This window comes from Pristiophorus japonicus, chromosome 23, assembly GCF_044704955.1.
Source record: "Pristiophorus japonicus isolate sPriJap1 chromosome 23, sPriJap1.hap1, whole genome shotgun sequence".
NCBI lineage: Eukaryota > Metazoa > Chordata > Chondrichthyes > Pristiophoridae > Pristiophorus > Pristiophorus japonicus.
This window is the reverse complement of record NC_091999.1, coordinates 33,709,928-33,715,738: the sequence shown is the minus strand read 5'-3', so window position 1 is coordinate 33,715,738 and position 5,811 is coordinate 33,709,928. Positions and strand designations below refer to the sequence as shown.

Genomic DNA, 5,811 nt, shown 5'->3' with positions numbered 1-5,811 from the left:
GGAGTTTAGAAGAATGAGAGGAGATCTCAAAGAAACATGTAAAATTCTGATGAGATTGGACAGCTTAGATGCTGGAAGAATGTTCTCGCTGCTGGGGAGTTCGACACGAAGGATCACAGTCTTTGAGTAACGGGTAAGCCATTGAGAAACGAGATGAGGAGAAATGTTTTCACTCAGAGTGGTTAACCTGTGAAATTTTCTACTGCAGAAAGTCGTTGAGGCCAGTTCGTTAGATATATTCAAAAGGGAGTTAGATATTGCCCTTACGGCTAAAGGGATGAAGGGGTATAGAGAGAAAGCAGGAAATGGGTAATGAGGTTGAATGATCAGCCATGATGTTATTGAATGGTTGTGCAGGCTCGAAGGGCCGAATGGCATATTCCTGCACCTAATTTCTATGTTTCTATGTTGAAGCGTGTATATTTTTGGTTATTGTGTGTGCGTGTGTCTGTGTATGTCTATCTGTATGTATGTCTCTGTGTATGTGCAACTGTCTGTGGAAATCATCACCATGAATTTGGTACGTCCTGGAACTTTTTAAAAAACTTGGGGAAAATAATACGGTTGTGAACTTTGGTATCGGTTTTGGTTCAGTGGCTCCATTCTCGACTGAATCAGGAGGTTGTGTGTGTAAGTCCCACTCCTGAGACTTGAAACCATAATCTTGGCTGACCCTCAAATGCAATACTTGGGGAATGTTGCATTGTTGAAGCTGTTGACCATCGGCTGAAATTTTTAATTGAAGCTCCATCTGCCCCCTCGGGTGGATGTGAAAGTTCCCCGAGCCTTAGTCGAAAAATAATAGGAGAGTTGCGCCTGTGTCAATATAACGAAAAATGTTTGTAAATGCTCCCTGAAATCCGATGTGTCTGGAGCTGAAGCCCAGATTCTCACAGAGGCAGAGTCCAACCTCTGACAGGTTCAGGACCAGGATGGCTGAGTGGTAAAGGTGTTAGACTTAAGATCTAATGGGTTTATACCCGCGTGGGTTCGAACCCCACTCCTGGTAATTCCTTAATTAAACAGAGATTTTTCCCATCCTGCTCAGTGATACCCGATTTTCATCTGCTGAATCTCCAGTTTTCTGGAACGATGTGACACTCTGAGCATGAAATGAAATTGTGAAATGTCTCTGCTGCTCTCTCTCTTTCGAGAGCTGTGCATGTGTTTGTGTGTTTGAGACTTTGTCTCTCTCTGACCCACTCTGTCTGTCGCTGTCTCTCAATCTGTCTCTTTCTCACGGTGTCTCGTCCTGTTGCAATGATATTCTCTCAGACTCTCTGTCTGACTGCCTCTCTCTGTCCTATTATCTCTGTCTGTCCATGTCCTTCCCTGTCTCTAACCTAATAAGTTTTCCATTATTTTCTGTTTTTGTCTCTATGTCTCTCTCTCTATCTGTCTTTCTCTCTATCTGTCTCCCTCTTTTTCTCTCTCTTTGTCCCTATCCTTTTCTCTGTCATTCCATCACTATTTGCCCCCCCTCTCTTTTTGGAGCACGCAAATACATATCTGTGTATGTATGTGTTTGAGTCTTTTTCTCATTCAGTCTGATCCTCCCTTTCAGTCTCAAACTTTCTGTCTCTCTTTGTCTCTATCTCATGTCTGTCTCTCCCTGTTTCCCTGTTTGTCTCTGGTTCTGAATGTGTCTGTCTCTTTCTCACGGTGTCCAGTTCTGTTCGAAAGGGATTCACTCAGTCTCTCTTTCTGACTGTCTCACTCTTTCCCATCATCTCTGTCTGTCTATGTTTCTGCCTATCTGTCTCTCTTTGCCTGTCGCTGGTAGTTTCTACCTCTCACCTGCTGAGTATTTCCATCATTTTCTGTTTATTTCTGTCTCTCTCTCTATCTGTCGCTCTCTCTCTATCTGTCTCTCTCCTTGTCACTGTCTTTCTCTCACTCTTTCCATCTCTCTCTTTATATGTAGGTGTTTGAGTCTTTTTCTCACTGAGTCTGCCTCACTTTTCAGTCTCACCCTTTCTGTCTCGCGTTGTATCTCTCTCTCGCTGTCTGTCTATCCCTGTTTGTCGGTTTGTCTCTGTCGATCAATGTGTCTGTCGACTTCTGTTCATAGCTCGATTACTGCTCTAACGCAACCCGTACCGTCGTCCATATAGTGGTGATTATCCCCGCTTGTTATGCGGGAGAACTGGGTTCAATTTCCCGACGGCGCAGCAGTTTTTTCAAAATGTCGAATTTTACTTCTGTTTCTTGGTATAGATTTTATTAAAAAGTTCCAGAGCAATATAGAACAGTAAAAATACAGCAAGAGGAGATTGCCTCTTCCAGATTTTTTGCAAACGGAGACTTTTTCAGGATTCTGTTGCCGTCTGCTGCACAGAGATGGACGACTGAATTTTTTCTGAGTAACATTTAAAGTGCCAGAGATGCAGTAATTGTGGCCGAGTGGTTAAAGTGATGGACTAGAAATTCTTTGGGTTTTCTGTGCGTAGGTTAGAATCCTGCCGACTACGATTCTCAGCATTTTTCATTCCATTTTACAATTTAACCAGGTTTTGGCAAAACTGATCCTGAGATAGATGGAATAACGTCCCACACCTTTCAACACTGACATTTTTTTCACATTTCTATTAGTCTGTAATATTCACGATACATACGGATAGAAAAATGCAAAAATCAGCCAAAGCAGTGACTCAGCCTGTCTATCCCTCGATATGTGAAATGCATCTGTGCATGTCCGTTGGTGCATGTATATTTTTGGTTATGTGTGTGTGTGTGTGTGTATGTGTGTGTGTGTGTGTGTCTGTGTCTGTCTATCTGTATATATGTCTCTGTGTATGTGCAACTGTCCGTGGAAATCATCACCATGAATTTGGCATGTCCTGGAACTTTTTCAAAAGACTTGGAGAAAATAATACGGTTGTGAACTTTTGCATTGGCTTTGGTTCAGTGGCAGCATTCTCGACGGAAAAACGCAAAAGCCAGCCAAAGCAGCGACAGTGACCCTGCCTGTCTATCCGTCTATTTGTCTAAGGCACTCTGTGTATATCTTGATCTGGGTGTCATGGTACATCTGTCATTGAAAGTGGGCATGCAAGCGCAACAGGCGGTGAAGAAGGCAAATGGCATGTTCGCCTTCATAGCTAGGTGCTTTGAATATAGGAGCAGGGAAGTCTTCCTGCAGTTGTACAGGCCCTTGGTGAAGCCACATGTTAAATATTTTGTTAGTTTTGGTCTCCAAATCTGAGGAAGGACGTCGTTGCTATTGATGGAGCACAGCGAAGGTTCACCAGCTTGATTCCAGGGGTGGCAGGACTGACATATGAGGATAGACTGGATCAACTCTGCTGGTATCCACTGGAGTTTAGAAGAATGAGAGGGGATCTCATAGAAACATATCATATTCTGACGAGATTAGACAAGTGAGAGGCAGGAAGAATGTTCATGTTGCTGGGGAGTTCGAGAACCAGGGGTCACAGTCTCAGAATAAGGGGTAAGCCATTTAGGACCAAGATGAGGAGAAACAGCTTCATTCAGAGAGTGGTTAACCTGTGGAATTCTCTACCGCAGAAAGTTGTTGAAGCCAGTTCGTTAGATATATTGAAGAGGGAGTCAGATATGGCCCTTACGGCTCAAGGGATCAAGGGGTATGGAGAGAAAGGAGGATATAGGTACTGAGGTTGAATGATCAGCCATGATCTTATTGAATCGTGGTGCAGGCTCGAAGGGCCGAATGGCTTACTCCTGCAACTAATTTCTATTTTTCTATGTTGATGCGTGTATATTTTTGGTATTTTTATGTGTGTGTGTGTCTGTGTATGTTTATCTGTATATATGTCTCTGTGTATGTGCAACTGTCTGTGGAAATCATCACCATGAATTTGGTATGTCCTGGAACTTTTAAAAAAACTTGGGGAAAATAATACGGTTGTGATCTTTTGTATCGGCTTTGTTTCAATGGCTCCATTCAAAAGGTCGTGTGTGTAAGTCCCACTCCTGAGACTTGAGCGCATCATCTTGGCTGACACTCAAATGCAGTACTTCGGGAATTTTGCATTGTTGAAGCTGTTGACCATCGGATGAAATGTGAAATTAAAGCTCCGCCTGCACCCTCGGATGGATGTGAAAGGTCACAGAGCATTACTCGAAAAAGAATAGGAGAGTTGACCCGTGTCAATATAACGAAAAATGTTCGAAAATATTCCCTGAAACCCTCTGTGCCTGTGTGTGTCTGTGGGGGTGGAGTTGAAGCCCAAATTCTGACAGAGACAAAACCCGTTTCTGCCAGGACCAGGATGGCCGAGTGGTTAAGGTGTTGGACTTAAAATCCAATGGTTTTATAACTGTGTGGGTTCGAACCCCACTCCTGATAATTGCTTAATTAAACAGAGATTATTTCCCATGCTGCTCAGTGTTACCCGATTTACATCTGTTGCATTTGCATGTTTCGGTGATACTCTGAGCAGGTAATGAAATGTATCTGTGTCGCTCAGTCTCTGCCTCTCTCTTTCGAAAGCTGTGTCTGTGTTTGAGTCTTTGTCTCTCGAAGTCTGCCTCTGTCTCGTTCTCACTGTGTCCAATTCTGTTCCAAAGGGATTCTCTCAGACTCTCTGTCTGACCGTCTCTCTATTTCCCATCATCTCGGTCCATGTCTTTACCTGTCTGTGTTGGACCCTGTCTCTAACCTGATGAGTCATTCCATTATTTCTGTGTGTCTCTCTCTCTCTCAATCTGTCTTTCTCTCTATCTGTCTCCATCTTTGTCTCTGTCTTTTTATTGTCATTCCATCACTATTTGCCTCCCTCTCTTTATGGAGCACGCAAACACATCTCTGTATTTGAGTCTTTGTCTCACTCAGTCTGACCCTCCCTCTCAGTCTAAAACTTTCTGTCTCTCTCTGTCTCTATCTCGCTGTCTGTCTCTCCTTGTTTCCCTGTTTGTCTCTGTCTCTCAATGTGTCTGTCTCTTTCTCACGGTGTCCAGTTCTGTTCGAATGGGATTCTCTCAATCACTCTGTCTGACTGTCTCTCTCTTTCCCATCATCTCTGTCTGTCTATGTTTCTGCCTATCTGTCTCTCTTTGCCTGTCGCTGATAGTTCCTGTCTCTAACCTGCTGAGTATTTCCATCATTGTCTGTTTATATCTTTGTCTCTCTCTCTATCTGTCGCTCTCTCTCTATCTGTCTCTGTCCTTGTCACTGTCATTAACACTGTCTTTGTCTCACTCTTTCCCTCTCTCTCTTTATAGAGCACACACACATATCTCTGTATATGTATGTGTTTGAGTGTTTTTCTCACTGCGTCTGCCTCTCCTTCTGAGTCTCACACTTTCTGTCTCTCGTTCTCTCTATCTCGTTGTCTGTCTCTCCCTGTTTGTCGGTTTGTCTCTGTCTCTCATTGTGTCTCTCTACTTCTCATGGAGTCCAGTTCTCCTCACAGTTCGATTCCTGCTTTGACTAAACCCACATTCGTTGGTATAGTGCGTAGTATCCCGGCCTGTTATGCAGAAGACAGGGTTTCAATTCCCCAACGGACAGGAAGCTTTTTCAAAATATAGGATTTTACTTCTGTTTCTTGGTATAGATTCATATTAAAAAGTTCCAGTGCAATACAGAATAGTAAAAATACAGGAAGAGGAGATTTTTTCAGAATTACATAGAAACATAGAAACATAGAAACATAGAAAATAGGTGCAGGAGTAGGCCATTCGGCCCTTCTAGCCTGCACCGCCATTCAATGAGTTCATGGCTGAACATTCAACTTCAGTACCCCATTCCTGCTTTCGCGCCATACCCCTTGATCCCCCTAGCAGTAAGGACCTCATCTAACTCCTTTTTGAATATATTTAGTGAAT

General features: G+C 43.2%; 2 non-coding genes across 2 annotated transcripts; both read left to right on the top strand.

Annotated features, from left to right (window-relative positions):
- Positions 1-926: 926 nt before the first annotated feature.
- Positions 927-1,009, top strand: trnal-uaa (transfer RNA leucine (anticodon UAA)). Its single transcript has one exon. It is a non-coding gene; the product is annotated as a tRNA-Leu (tRNA).
- Positions 1,010-4,247: 3,238 nt separating this feature from the next.
- Positions 4,248-4,330, top strand: trnal-uaa (transfer RNA leucine (anticodon UAA)). The gene has a single exon. It is a non-coding gene; the product is annotated as a tRNA-Leu (tRNA).
- The last annotated feature ends 1,481 nt before the right edge of the window (positions 4,331-5,811 follow it).